Raw genomic sequence first — 15316 nt, 5'->3', positions numbered from 1 at the left:
ATACTTCTTCTTCCCCATTGGAGAAATTCATGTTCAAAAAAGCTGATGTTCACAAGTTCATTCTTAGGCTTGAAAATGAAGTAGCTCATAAGTCTTAAAAAAGGAAAAAAAAAAAAAAAGAGTCGATGTCCACAGTTTCTGCTGTGGCAGGTGGTCAAGAATCCGACTGCAACGAGTGGCTCAAATCGCTGAAGAGCTGCCAGTTTGATCCCCGGCGTGGTGCAGTGAGTTAAAGGATCTGGCTTTGCTGGAGCTGTGGCCTAAGTTGCAGCTGCGGCTTGGATTCACTCTCTGGCCTGGGAACTTCCATATGCTGCTGGCGCGGCCATAAAAAAATAAAAAAAATGGAAAAGAGTTGATATTCTTCTTCTCTCTAAAGCAGCTCAAGACACACATAGCAGGAACATGCCAACAGCAGTAATCTACACCAAGGGAAGCATCCATCTCCATGTATTTGTAGGAAGTGATTTATGGAAATTGCCAAGGCAAAAGAATGCTGTCTTGATGTGCACTTGAAGGAAAAGTTTAAATGTTTACTTGATCGTTCATTCATCCCAGGCGTGTGGGCAGGTGCCACGGGCCTAGGAGTACGGGGACCTGTGACACACTGGTCACCTTATGGGTGGTGGTGGTGGGTATTTTTTTTAACTTTTTTTTTTCTTCTTTTACAGCCACACCTGTGGCATATGGAAGTTCCTGGGTTAGGGGTTAAATTGGAGCTGCAGCTGCTGGCCTATGGGCACAGCCACAGCAATGCGGGATCTGAGCCGTGGCTACGACCTACACCACAGCTCACAGCAATGCCAGATCCTTAACCCACTGAGCAAGACCAGGGATCAAACCTGCATCCTCATGGAGACTAAGTTGGGTTCTTAACCCACTGAGCCACGATGGGAACTCCTAACTTCTTTTTAAAAATTGGAGTATAGTTGATTTACAATACTTGTGTATGGTGATGGTTTTTTTCTTCTTTTTTTCTTTTTAGGGCGACACACGTGGCATATGGAGGTTCCTAGACTAGGGGTCCAACTGGAGCTGTAGCCGCTGGCCTACACCAGAGCCACAGCAACGAGGGATCCGAGCTGTGTCTGTGACATACACCACAGCTCACGGCCACACTGGATCCTTAACCCACTGAGCGAGGCCAGGGATCGAACCTGTGTCCTCTTGGATGCTAGTCAGATTTGTTTCCTCTGAGCCATGACGGGAACTCCCAGATTCGTTTTTGATGAGCTACAACGGGAACTCCATGGTGATGGTTGTTTTTAAAGAGATTTGTCAACCGTTTCTACTGAATTCCTTTTATAGATACTGGAACTTATAAGATGATTTTATGTCATTTTAATTCTGCTGGTGTATTTACTGAGTCTTTAATGTTGACTCTGCACATGTGGCATGATGGCCCATGTGAACTGTCCTGCTTTGCTAGGCTCCTGGTTTGGGGAGAAAGATGCAAATGACTGAGAGGCCTTCTGGGGGCACAGATCAAGCCTTGTTCCAAGGGAGGGGAGGTGGGCTGGGGGCAGGTGAGTAATTCCCATGCTCCCTTGAATGAAGGTTGGGCACTCTTTGGGGTAGAAACCCCAAGGGCAGATGTGATAATAGTAGTAGTAGAAGAAAGCTGTGAAGAAAAGAAAAGAAGAAGAATGCAAAATATCTTCTTAATAATTTTTATTTTTGGTGTGCATTGAAGTGACGATATCTTAGATGTACTAGATTAAATAAAAATATTAGTACAAAAAAAAAAAAAGAAGAAGAAAGCTGTGGATCAGACATCCAATCTCATTTAGATTTTCGAAAAGGCGCAGTAGTGTAATGGGCCTAGTGGAGGACCATTCTTTGTGTTAGGAAAATGGGTGTTGTATTTCGGTTATACCAGCCTGGCCTTGGGTTTATCACACTTGTTGAAAGTGATGTTTGCTTTTCTCTAGGATGCTTTCTGTCTCTTGGGTCATTTTTTATCTTGTGACGTGTTTCTCATTTTAGTTAATATCTGGAGACCACTTGCAGGAAACAATTTGATAAACCGGTACCAGAAAGAAACCTTTGCACCCAGGACAAGAGTGCCCAGCGGGTGTCCAATAGATGTGGCACATTTCAAGGCCTACGTGGTGGCTGAGTGTTCAATAGGACTGTGATTAAACTCTATCACCGTGGTTTACTTTATATACGAAAGGTATTCTTGAAAAGTTGTACAGAAATCTAATGTTGGGTTTAAGTGCCATTAGGCCCTAGAAAACTTGTTTTAAAAACGTCTTAGCCATGGCTTTTGTATATATATGTATTTGTAAGCAAATAACCAGTCCCTACTCACCTGTTCCACTATTTTAAGTTTTGGATGGAAGTGTCGTTTAGAGGCTCTGACAGCCAAATCAGGTGTCCTTTTGTTGGGCTCAGTTTAGTTTTATGTTGTTCCTATGTCTGGGTTCAGATGGATTGTGGTGCTTGCAACAGCATCACTGGTGAATTACTGACCTCTTACTAATAGGTAGCTTTAAAAACCACCTGGGAGCAGGAGCTGCCATTGATGGTACGCATAGGTTTGTCGGTGACTGTGAAAGGCCTTGCACTTTTAACACTCTGGGCAGAGGAGCTTGGTGACTCAGCCACACTAATCGGCAGCCGCCGCGTGGGACAGATGGCCTGTATGTGGAGCCCAGCTCTGCCAGTTCCCACCTCAGCGATTATGGTAGGAAGTAGAACAGCTTCTACATCTGATGCCCACAGGATAGGGCATGGCTAAGAGGCAGCTCTGTTTAAGCGTTTGTTGTTCCAGCTCAACTTCCACGCAGCGGGCGCCAAGACCTAGTGTGCAAAGAAGTGGTGAGTGTTTGCAAGCATGAGGGCCGTTGAGGGCGAGTGGATCGTGGCCTTGGCAGCAGCTACTTCCCTGGGTCAGCCTGCTGGTGGAGTTCATAGAGAAGCCGAGAGACTCAGTATTTGTGAAAGTCTGCCCAGGGGCCGGGGATGCACGCCGGAAGAAAAAGCTTCTGCAGAAGAACTAGTCTCCCACTGTGCGCCTGGTCGCTATACCTGCACGGCCTTATAGAGGCCGAATCCCTTGAGCTCCTACCCTCCAGCTCCTTGACCATGCGGCACTACTAAGGGCCAGGCAGGAATCCCACCACCGAAGCTCAGAGCTTGTGGGGACTGCCCTCTGCTCCCTCTCTGATCACCAGTGCCCACTCACAGTCCCGGAAACTCACATGGGGACCCATTCTTCCCACAGGGATTCCACATCAGGCTGATCAGTCCCCGAGGACCGTGAGGGAGGGTCTCCGCTTGGTGTCCCCCTGAGGAACATGGGGTCCCCAAGCAGGGAGGAGACCCTTCCTTGCAGCTGAGTTAGACCACTGGGGCTCCACACAAAGTTACTGTGGCACAGCACGGATGGCCACTGCTCCACTGACTGACCTCTCTTCCTGTGGGGACCATGCCCCAAGGCTCCCTGAGACATCCTTTCCTGCGACTTCTCTCACCTCGTCTTGGGGGATGGGATGAACTAAGTTGCTGTACTTCCCATCAGAGAGGGACGTCCCTCATCATGTGGGATGGCCCCTGGGGAGAGCCTGCTCTCCACCTGATGATGCTTGGAGAGCGGCCCATCCAGCTGCCCTGCCGTGACAGGAAGCTCCCATGTGCCCGTGGCCACAGGACTAGCATGGCCTTCCTTTTTTTGATTTCCTCATCTGCTGATTTTTTTTTTTTTTGTCTTTTTTTAGGGCTGCACCCATGGCATATGGAGGTTCTCAGGCTAGGGGTCTAATTGGAGCTGTAGCCACCGGCCTATGCCAGATCACAGCAACGTGGGACCGAGCCGTGTTTTCCACCTACACCACAGCTCACGGCAATGCCAGATCCTTAACCCACTGAGCAAGGCCAGGGATCAAACCCGCGTCCTCATGGATGCTAGCTGAGTTCGCTAACCCCTGAGCCACGGCAAGTACTCCCCCCCGTCTGCTAATTTTTATTTGATTTATCGCGTTAAGTTTTACCTGTTATTGGAAATTGCCTTAAGCCATTATTAGGGCATGGAAGTCTATAAAAATATACACAGTAAAACCCAGAGCACTCATCAAGATGGTCCTTCTCCCACAGTAAGTGCAAACATCTGATGTGTTATTTTTGGTTCTAAATGACCCCAACCGATCTCCTGCCCTGCCTGGATTCATCTGATAATCACTGCGTTTGCTTTCCACTCAGGCTCGCATAGACATGTGAACTCAGTGTCCAGGCTTTGCTGCACTTCCTGGATGAGCTTCTGCAAATGTAGAAAAAGTTGCCCAGGGCCTATCACAACATGCTTTTTCCAAACTGTAGATAGCAAACAGTTGAATCTAGTTTAGGTTTGTCATTGCCCTTATTTTAAAGTTGTCCTGGTTTCACTGGGCCCTGAAGATGCTGGTTTGGCCCAGACCTGGTGACTACTCCTCAACGTTCCATTTTGTACCTGCATGATAGAGGGGTCTACTCCAGAATGGGATTTTGAAAATTCCTTGGGAATAGGTATAAAATCCCTTTGGTTTAAAAGCAAACTCAAAATTTGTGAAAGGAGACCATCCTTCCTTGGGGAATTATTCCCTTTTGTTCTTTTATTTACTTATTTTTTTTTTTTTTGTATTTTTAGAGCTGCACCTGCAGCATATGGAAGTTCCCAGGTTAGGGTTTGAATTAGCTACCCCACAGCCACAGCAACACGGGATCTGAGCCACATCTGCAACCGATACCATAGCTCATGGCAATGCTGGATCCTTTAAACCACTGAACAAGGCCAGGGATGGAACCCACATCCTCAGGGATACAAGTCAGGTTCGAAAACCACTGAGCCACAACGGGAACTCCTCCCCTTTGGTCTTATTCAACCTATGATGGAGTCTCTGGAGACTTACCGCTGATGCCAGTGCTTGTTTGAAGTTCAGGGCCCCTGGCCACTACCTTCTCATGTTACCATGGGCCAAGGAGGCCAAGAATGTAAATGTGTAAATGGCTACAGAATCAGCTGTCAGCTGGTGGGTGAGACTGAACACGGTGATTCTGGGGTCTTTGCTGTCCAATGTTTTATGTGGGGACTTTGGCTAGAAGGTGGGGCGTGGCCACATGGAATTGGTCCGACAGTGCTGGGCACTGTGAGAGCTATGGGGCTGTGAGTTTGAACAAAATAGGCAGCATGCTTGGGTGGCCTGAGGGAGACAGGAGCCCAGGGACGAGTCATTCTGAGTCACGGATGCTCCTGAGGCAGTGAGAAGGGGGCTCGGCTTGCCCATCTGCTGCATGGAGGGATCCACCTTCAGCCTGGAGGAGGGCAAGCCAGATGGGCTTAGGGCATCTTCTGCACCCCAGCCACCCTCCTTTTTCCAAGCTGACCTGGAAGGCTCGCTTCTCCAGTTACCTCTGGCTTCCAACACTCTCTAAATGTTCTCCAAAAAAAAAAAAAAGAAGGAAATAAAGAAAGAGGAAAAGGAAGAACGGAAGAGTGGAAGAAAGGAAGCGAGGAAAAGGCCAAGGTAAACATTGCCCCACGCAATCCCTGAGCTTCACCAAGTCTCTGACCTCTTCATCCTTGGGCTTCCATCCTGGCTACGGGCCATTTCCCCTCTCCCGGCACCGTGGGCCCTCGTTGGACTTCCTGCAAGAGAAGGGCTGACCAGGCTGCGGGCCGGGCGTCCTGACCTCCTCCCCTCACACCAAGTCCACTGCAACCCTTCACCACCTTGCTTCAAACATCGGTGTCACGTGACTGTTTCATCACCATGTTCATGGGAATTGGAACAGCGCAGAGGATGTGCGCTGGGGAAAGGCCACGTTTACTAACAAGGTATTTGTGTCGTTTGCAGAGGCTTTCCCATCTCAGGGCGGCGTTCAGGCCGTGAGGGGCTGCGGCGGAGATGGACGCAGAGGAAGAAGGGCAGGTAAGACACCTCTGCTTCTGGGATAACTGCGCAGGGTCCAGGGAAAGGGGTGTGGCCTGGTGGCATTCCCCCGGCTGGCACAGAGATGCAAACTGTGGGGGAGGGGGGTCCGGAACATCTTCTGTTCAGCTTTGGGGTTAGTGTTTCCTCTTGGACGATGGCACACGACTCCATACACTGCACCCAAAGGGCAGGACTTTGGTTCTGCGGCTTTCTCAGTTGGCAAGCCCAGAGGAAGAAGTTGGAAGGGCCCTTTGCACATCCATTGTATTGGCCGTGTTACTCTGCAAACTTGACACCTGGCAGGTGACACTTGACACCTGGCAGGTGACGGGTGACATGGTACATGAGGCTGACTTTTGCTCAGGTGCCTTCGTGTTGCAACGGATGTGATCTCTTTCATTAGACTCCTCGGTTAGGATATTCCAGAATTCCCTTTCCACTACAAAATAAACACCTCTAATGTCGATTTAAGTTCAACATGCCAGGAAAAGGAGCAAATCTGTAAAAATCTTCCCCGAGGCTGGTTGACGCTCAGAATTAGAAAGGAGAGCAGCGGGTGTGAACAGCCTGCCTGCCCACCCATCTCTGCGTACTGGGTAGCGCGGGATGGCTAACTTGCGATTTTAGCCTCAGTGGCTCATTCTAAATTTACTTGTTCTGAACACGTTTCGCAGGCTGAGCCTCTCGAAGCCTTCCACCCCCAGGGGGGCGAGGCCTGGCAGGGAGGGAGTTAGTGTTTTCTCAGTTTAGAATTCTTTTTGAAAACACCAGCTTGCTTGCGTGCAAACGCATCCGGGCTTTGGATGAAGCAGGCTGAGTCCTTCCGCTTCACTTCTACATCGTTACTCGGGGTTTAACACCAACCAGAATAATTTTGTGCCCCTGCGCCTCCTTCCTCATCATTTGCGTGTGAGAATGTGCCAGCGGGGGTGTGTGGATCATAGCTACCCAAGAAACCTCGAATAGAGAGAGAGACCCTAAATCAGGAGGCAGGGGGACAGGTGTCAGCAAGCATGTGAAATGTACCACAGCAATGGGGCAGAAGGTTCCCCAGGGCCTGGGTGAGTCTGGGAGGACTTCCTGGGGGAGGGAGCCTTTAACCCCAGGGTGCATTTCTCCCCCACCACATGGTAGACCCGGATGAAGCATAAAACTGAGGCAATTGCTCCCCCTTGGGCCCCACGAGGGACTCAGTCTCAGCTGCCCCTGAGCAGAAATTCTAATGCCCACCAAAGGGTGGGAGGCTGAGTCAGGATGCAGTGAAGGAACTAGGACCCCCATCTGAGGTTGGCCTGAGCCCAGCTGCCTTTAGGATCCCATGAGGGCCCTGGGGGCAAGGGACATGGGTGTCTGCTTTTCAATAGGCCTTGATTTCTCTTCCATAGCTGCAGGCCAGTACACACTGATACATTCATCCACTTTGTGAGGATTAAATGAAACATTAATTCTGGAAACATCTGGCACAGGCTGTGTACAGGAAAGGTGCTCAAGGCCATTGCCTTGACCAGACCTGCTTGTCCATGTGCCTTAATCTGTCCCCTGAGCAGACCCTGAGACTTAGTGTGAGAAGCCCGCTGGGGAGGGTGTTGCAGGGAGCAGAGGGCGGGAGGGGGCTGAGGGTGCTGGCAAAGCCTTCAGAGCAGCAGAGGCCACACTTGGCCCTGGAGGCAGTGGGGCCAAGGTTTTTTTTTTGTTTTTTTTGGTTTTTTTTTTTGCTTTTTAGGACCACACCTGCGGCATATGGAAGTTCCCAGGCTAGGGGTTGAATCAGAGTTACAGCTGTTGGCCTACACCAACAGCTCACGGCAATGCTGGATTTGCTACCTACACCACAGCTCACGGCAATGCTGGATCCTTAACCCAGTGAGCGAGGCCAGGGATCAAACCCCCCTCCTCATGGATACTAGATGGGTTTGTAACCTGCTGAAGCACAAAGGGAACTCCCCAGCGTGACCATGTTTATGGGGACATACATGGAGAAGAGTGGGCTGTGGTCTGCGAGACAATAGCTCTGGCTGAAGGCTTACAGCACCAACCCCTACTCCTGGGCCTGTCTCTCTGAATCAGGTTTTTCTCATGGGCCCCGCTGAATAGTGGTCCTGGCCAGTTCTTGGACAGCAGTCTTCTGACCCACGGAGCAGAGCTGTAGTTACATAGGTGGGGCTCCTAACCTGGCAGGTGAGGAAGGCGGTCCCTGGGTAACCCCCCAGAATTACCTCTCAGCAGATAGGAGCATCCAGCCTCTGGTTACCTCTCAGGGTTGGTTCCTCGCCCGTGCAATAGGGCTGGAACCCCTACAAGCAGGACTGCTGAGAACTGAGACCTACAAAGTGCTGGGGTTGCACCTGACACAGAGTGAGTGTTCAGCAAATCTGGATAGGGTTTTTAGCATGGATTTCATTCTGCAGTTCAGTCTTTCCAAATTCCTGTAGATAATACCAGCTACTGATTGTTAGTATTCTCATTGTCAATATCAACCAATTCCATTCGAGGCGGTTTTTCCAGCTAACATTGGTTTGATGCAACAAACTGAAGCTACTGAAAAGGATAAACTATTTGGTAATGTGGCATTAATTTTTTCTTAAGCCGATATTATCTGTCTTCCTGCTTTGCCAATTATTGCTGCTGTTGCTAATAATAATAATAATAACAGTCATGAGAGCAACAACCCTAGTATTGAATACTTATTATGTTGCTCTAAGCATGTCATTTATTCATTCAACAGATTTTTATTGATCATGTACCATGTACAGGCACTGTTTAGATATTAGAGACAGAGAGCACTAAACAAAAGCTAACCTTCCACTCTAGGGAGAGAAAAGAAACACACAGACATGTACGGAAGAAGGGTGTTAAGGTGAACCACATGAACTTGTCATTTTTGTAGTGGACAATCATCATATGTCAGCAGTTTCATATTGTTTGGCATAACAAATTTATTTATATTTATTTTTTAATAAATGGCTTTTATATTTTCCATTATAGCTCATTTACAGTATTCTGTCAGTTTTCTACTGTACAGCAAAGTGACCCAGTCATTCATACATATATACATTCTTTTTCTCATATTATCCTCCATCATGCTCCATCCTAAGTGACAAGATATAGTTTCCAGTGCTGTACAGCAGGAGCTCGTTGCTTATCTATTTCAAAGGCAATAGTTTGCATCTATTAACCCCAGATTCTCAGTCCATCCCACTCCCTCCCTCTCCCCCTCAGCAACCACAAGTCTGTTCTCCAAGTCTATGAGTTTCTTTTCTGTTCCTTTGTGCCATATATTAGATTCTAGATGTAAGTGATATCATATGGTGTTTATCTTTCTCTTTCTGACTTACTTCACTTAGTATGAGAGTCTCTGGTTCTATCCATGTTGCTGCAAAAGGCATTATTTTGTTCCTTTTTATGGCTGAGTCTTCTTCCAGTGTGTATATATGCCATATCTTCTTCTTCTTCTTTTTTTTTTTTTTTTTTTTTGTCTTTTTGCCATTTTCTTGGGCTGCTCCCGTGGCAAATGGAGGTTCCAAGGCTAGGAGTAGAATCAGAGCTGTAGCCGCTGGCCTACGCCAGAGCTACAGCAACGCAGGATCCGAGCTGCGTCTGAAGCCTACACCATAGCTCACGGCAACACCGAATCCTTAACCCACTGAGCAAGGCCAGGGATCGAACCCGCAACCTCATGGTTCCTAGTCGGATTCGTTAACAACTGAGCCACGATGGGAACTCCCTGCATGTGTCCTTTTCAAGGAAAGTTTTGTCTGGATATATGCCCAAAAGTGGTATTGCTGGGTCATATGGTTTTTCTATATTTAGTTTTCTGAGGTACCTCCATACTGTTTTCCATAGTGGTTGTACCAATTTACATTCCCACCAACAGTGCAGGAGGGTTCCCTTTTCTCCACACCCTCTGCAGCATTTTTTGTTTGTGGGCTTATTAATGATGGCCATTCTGACAGGTGTGAGATGGTACCCCATAGTAGTTTCGGTTGCATTTCTCTAATAATCAGGGATGTTGAGCATTTTTTCATAAGCCTGTTGGCCATCTGTATATCTTTGGAGAAATGTCTATTCCGGTCTTTTGCCCATTTTTCAATTGGGTTGTTGGCTTTTTTGCTGTTGAGTTGTATAAGTTGTTTTTATATTTTATATTTAGAGATGAAGCCTTCTAGTAGCATTATTTGAAACTGTTTTCTCCCATTCTGTAAATTGTCTTTTTGGTTTCTTTATGGTTTCCTGTGTCATTTATCATAATAAGTTTAGATTGTGGTGAGAGCATGTGGGGTATTCTTTCAGGCTCCCTGGGGGGTGCATTGTGTACATTGTGGTGATGAGGAAATTGAGGATCAGAACGTTTAAAAAATCCTGGAGTTCCTTTTGTGGCTCAGTGGTAACAAACCTAACTAGTATCCATGAAGATTTGGGTTCAATCCCTGGCCTCACTCACTGGGTTAAGGATCTGACATTGCTGTGAGCTGTGGTGTAGGTCATAGATGCGGCTCGGATCTCATGTTACCGTGGCCGTGGTGTAGGCCAGCAGCTGTAGCTCCAATTAGACCCCTAGCCTGAGAACTAACATGTGGCACTAGTAAAAAAAAAAAAAAAAAAAGAATGTTTATAGAAACTATCTGAAGGAGTTCCCAGTGTGGCTCAGTGGGTTAAGGACCTCACGTTGTCTCTGTGAAGATGTTGGTTTGATCCCTGGCCTCGCTCAGGGGGTTAAGTATCCAGCATTGCCACAAGCTTCAGTGTAGTTTGCAGATGTAGCTTGGATCCTGCATTGCTGTGTCTGTGGTATAGGCCAGCTCTAATTCAACCCCTAGCCTGGGAACTTCCATATACCGCCGCTGTGATCCTAAGAAGAAAACAAAAACAAAAACAAAAAACCAGCAGTTAGACCACAGAGCCAGGGAAGGGCAAAGTCAAGACGGGAACCAGAGCAAGTCTGAATCCAGAGTCAAGAGCCACTTGTTGCTTGAGTAAGAGGGTGGCATCCTCCGGGAAGGCAGGACTGCAGGCAAGCCCCAGACACGCATGAGCAGAGGGCCCACTGGGAGATGGGCATTCCCTGTGAAGTACAAAACTCCTTTTCTGGCCACAGTGGTGTGCTGGCCTGGAGCAGGGCACGAAGCAAGTGAGATGCTTGCAGTAACTCGGATGAATGGGGCAGGTACACATCATTAGAAGAGGATCAGTTGGGGATACAGTGGGCTCTGCAAAGACCATGCTCCCACCCGTTCTACTGGCTTCATTCATCTTGTTCTTTGGCAACTCTTCACTGAATTTCACTCAGTAATAGAAACACTTTTATTAATGTTTTTCGAAATATTTCACATGAGTAGTTTGTAGAAACTGTGAGGCTCTTGCCTCTTGAATGGGCTTGGAGTGATAGGATGGGTTAGCATGGGGAGAGGTGGAATGGGAAGGATGCTACTGGGGGAGAGAGGACAGATAGAGGCGGGAGGGTGGGCTGGGTGGGGGGCTGTGAAATGGGACAGGCTGAGGGGGTGTGGGGCGGGATAGCATGGGCTAGGCAGGGTGGAGGGGGCTGGGGGGAAAGCTTGATGCCATTTGCCTCCCTTAGAGCTTCAAGGGAGTCATCTTCCTTTTCTTGTCTTGACCATTGCAATTAATCAGTCTGATTCTTGTGTTTTTTTTTCCCCAACTGGAAGAAAGTCATTATTTTACTTCCTCGTTTTGCCTTTCATGTCAAGCACTTTGTGAGGAAATCAATCATCCTCATTGTCTGGCAGGCTGGCTGTGGAGAGCAGGCACAGCAGGTCGCTGTCTCTCCCAGGGAGGGCATCTATTGCCCATGGCCGTGAAAACTTCCAACCATGGGACTTGTTCCTGGGAACCCGGCTGGGGAGATCTTCCTACCATTCAGCCAACTGGTGGGCGCAGGCCTGGCATGGACTTGGACAGTGGGTTGGCTGCATAGATGACCTGGGATCTTGAAAGCTATGTGGCCAGGGAGGGCGGGTGGCTTGGATAAGTTCAGATGTATTGAAATGTGGAGAAAGGGTTAGATGCACTACGTAAGAGTTTAAGCAGAATTTGTCAAGGACTTTGCAGGGCCTCAGAATTTGTTTATTTTTTTTTTACTTCTTTGGCAACTGGTTCTGCCTCCTGGTGAAACTTTGTGTTGGTAAAGGCACGTCACTTTATAACGTGAAGGCAGAGGAAACAGGACACTTGTCAATTACCGTGTTGCCTTCCCGTGGAGATTCTGCTGCAGTGGGTTGGGGCGATGCCAGGGCAATTCCCAAGGTTGGTCTGCTAATATCTCTGGATGAAAGAAATAGGAACCAAGGATCTTTGGCCTCTTCTCTATCATATCATACCACATGGAGAGGACTTCTCACCTAACCTGGGCTCCACTGTAGTATGGATTGCTTGAGGAATCCAGCAGGCTGAGCACAGAGAGGCCACATGGTGAGTTCTGACTTGGGACAAGGTCTCCAAAGATTTCATACACATACACATATCATCTCATTTTCTAGATCGTTGGCTTTCAAACTTGGACATACATCAAAATCACCTGAGAAACCTGTAACAACAGATGGCTGGGCCCCACCCCCAGAGTTTCTGTTTCAGTAGGTCTGGGGCAGTGACTGAGAATTTGCATTTCTACCAGGTTTTTGGGGGATGCTGATGCTGCCAGTCCAGGTACCACACTTGGAGAAGCAATATTCCAGAGTTCTATTTTTTAACTCCTGAACCATTTGCAAACTACCCTGTATGAAACCACAGATTTGAAAATAAGTCTATTTATTTTTTTCAAGTGATCCCACTCATCCAAAAATTTTAAAAATGGAGAGCATACATGACTTGGTGGCTTAGAATGGTTTAAATAGAATCCATAAGATGAATATGTGGCATTTATTCCATACTCTCCTTAAGGACCATCTGGCATGGTGTATATTTATAATCCTCATGCCAGAAGAACATTTGTGTAAGAATGTACCCCTCTGATTGCTCCTTTTCTGTCTCTTTCTCTGAGTTCACTTACCCCCAAATAAATCATTCCATAAGGAACTCTGTCCTTGCAGAGGGCAGCTCGGGTTGTAGGTTCTAGAGTCAAACTATCTGGGTTTCTGCTAGGTTGAACAACTTTCCAGTTGTGTGACTTTGTGCAAGTAAATTCTTTGTGTCTCAGTTTCCCCATCTTTAAAATGGGAATCATAATGATTTTCTTCATAGGGTTGAGCAGAAATCCTGTTAATATCTGAAAAGCACTTAATGTGCTGTCTGGTACCTGGAAGAGCTCAAGATATGTTAGCTAATATAGATTATTAGCTAATCATTATTAATAATGATTGTTTTCATTTTTATTATATCCTCTCCTTGTGAGTAATCTCATTGCTTTAAATAACACTTTTAGGTATATAAGCTATAAATCTGTATCTGTACCTTTGGACCTTCTCTTAATTCCAGCTGTATATTCCTCTTTTTTTTTTTTTTTTTTTTGTCTTTTTAGGGCCATACCGGAGGCATATGGGAGTTCCCAGGCTAGGGGGCAAATCAGGGCTGCAGTGGCTGGCCTACATCATAGCCACAGCAGCGCAGGATCCAAGTCGTGTCTGCAACCTGCACCACAGCGCTAGGCAACGCTGGATCCTTAACCCACTGAGCGAGGCCAGGGATGGAACCTGCGTCCTCACGGATGCTAGTCAAGATTCGTTTCCACTGAGGCACAATGGGAAATCCCCAGGCCTGTATTCTTTTAAAAATTTTTATCGAAGTATAGTTGACTTAACAGTGTTGTGTTATTTCAGGTGTACAGCAAAGTGAATCAGTTATACATATACATACATCCATTCCTTTTCTGATTCTTTTTCCATGTAGGTTGTTCCACAGTATTGAGTAGATTTCCCTGTGCTATACTGTGGGCCCTGTATTTTTAGCAGGTAACTGAACCTGTGTCTTCTGGGAGATACTTAGCCAGTCACCAAGTCCCAAGCAACCTATCTCTGCCTCTCTGTTCTGTTTACATCCTTCCATTCTCACCTCTGTTGCCATAGTTGGGTCCAGCTCACATCTCCTTGAATGCTTGTCATAACTACAACCCACACATTCTCCCAAAGTAGCAACCAGGGAGTCAGTCTTGTCTCATCTTTCCTCTCTGTTCAATTACCGATGCTGTTCATTCTCCCTTGGAAGCCTTCCTAGTAATTGCTCTCCTTTCTTCTAGTGTCTCTCTCTCCTTCAATTCCCTTTATACTTGCTAATCGGTTAATGTGCCTGAAATATCTTACTCCCCATTAAGCTTCCTTGTCTTATCCATTACTGCAGAATACAATGAAAAAATTAAAATTTATTACTCAGTGTTCTACTTAACCTGTCTCAGCATAGCTTTCCAAATATATTTCTTATAAATCCTTATTATACCTCCTTTGCATAACCACAGTGCCCCATACCCCTGGTCCATTGCCATACCTCAAGGCCATATATTCAGCTAGAAGAAGTATTTGCTTTTGGCCTGAGCTATAAGACCACTTTGTCTGAATTACTCCAGAGGCTTTTACCTTATTGCACATTGTATTAGACTTTTAAAGACACAGGCCTATTTCATCTACTCTAAAATAGAACTTCTGTAAAAAGTGCTTCACTATTTTATAACCACTTAAAAAAAAAAGCACTGCCTATTAAAATATGACCTAGTGCTTTCACATCACTTAGATTCAGTTTACATATATTGAAAAAACAATTTCAGGTTTTTTGCAGATACAGATTTATATCATTATAATACTCGTACATTTGTTAAAAGGAAAATATAAGTAATATGAAAAAGCTATTCCTAAAAATTTCTTCTAAGTCAGACTCTGAATATAATGAATCATTTTTTTTTTTTTTTTTTTGGCTCAGAAGTTTGCTATTCATGTTTTTTCTAAGTTTTGTTTTTTTTTTTTTTGCCCTTTAGGCTACTTCGACAACATTAGAAATCAATACAATTGGAATCAGAAAAATAGAAAAAATATTTGAAACTGAAGGGTAGTTTATAAAAAGCACTAAACTACTACTTAGACTGATTAAAGAAAGAGAGAGGAAATTCGAATTTCCCATAACAGGAATGAAGGAGAAGACATTACTACAGATACTACAGACACTACCAGGATAAAAAAGGAATATTAAGAACAATTTTAGGAGTTCAAATCTGTCTAGCATCCAGGTTTGATCCCTGAATACAGGTTTGATCCCTGGCCTCGCTCAGTGGGTTAAGGATCCGGCATTACCATGAGCCGTGGTGTAGGTTGAAGACGCGGCTCAAATCTGGTGTGCTGTGGCTATTGTGTAGGCCAGCAGCTACAACTTCAGACTTGACCCTTAGACTGGGAACTTCCATATGCCATGGGTGTGGCCCTAAAAAGACAAAAAAAAAAAATTTTTTATATCAACAAATTGAATAA

General features: G+C 46.2%; 1 protein-coding gene and 1 long non-coding RNA gene across 5 annotated transcripts in view; both read left to right on the top strand.

Annotated features, from left to right (window-relative positions):
• SHC3 (SHC adaptor protein 3) overlaps positions 1-15316 on the top strand; it is a 163652-nt gene that overhangs the window by 37841 nt on the left and 110495 nt on the right. The gene's annotated exons all lie outside the window — the stretch shown is intronic.
• Positions 1152-15316, top strand: part of LOC110256887 — a 34334-nt gene continuing 20169 nt past the window's right edge. Inside the window, exon 1 of the long non-coding RNA XR_002338978.1 lies at positions 1152-5909. This is a non-coding gene — a long non-coding RNA (uncharacterized LOC110256887). The remainder of the gene's footprint in view (positions 5910-15316) is intronic.

This window comes from Sus scrofa, chromosome 14, assembly GCF_000003025.6.
Source record: "Sus scrofa isolate TJ Tabasco breed Duroc chromosome 14, Sscrofa11.1, whole genome shotgun sequence".
Lineage (NCBI taxonomy): Eukaryota > Metazoa > Chordata > Mammalia > Artiodactyla > Suidae > Sus > Sus scrofa.
Note: the sequence above shows the minus strand (reverse complement) of the source record. Positions and strands in the feature narration are given on the sequence as shown.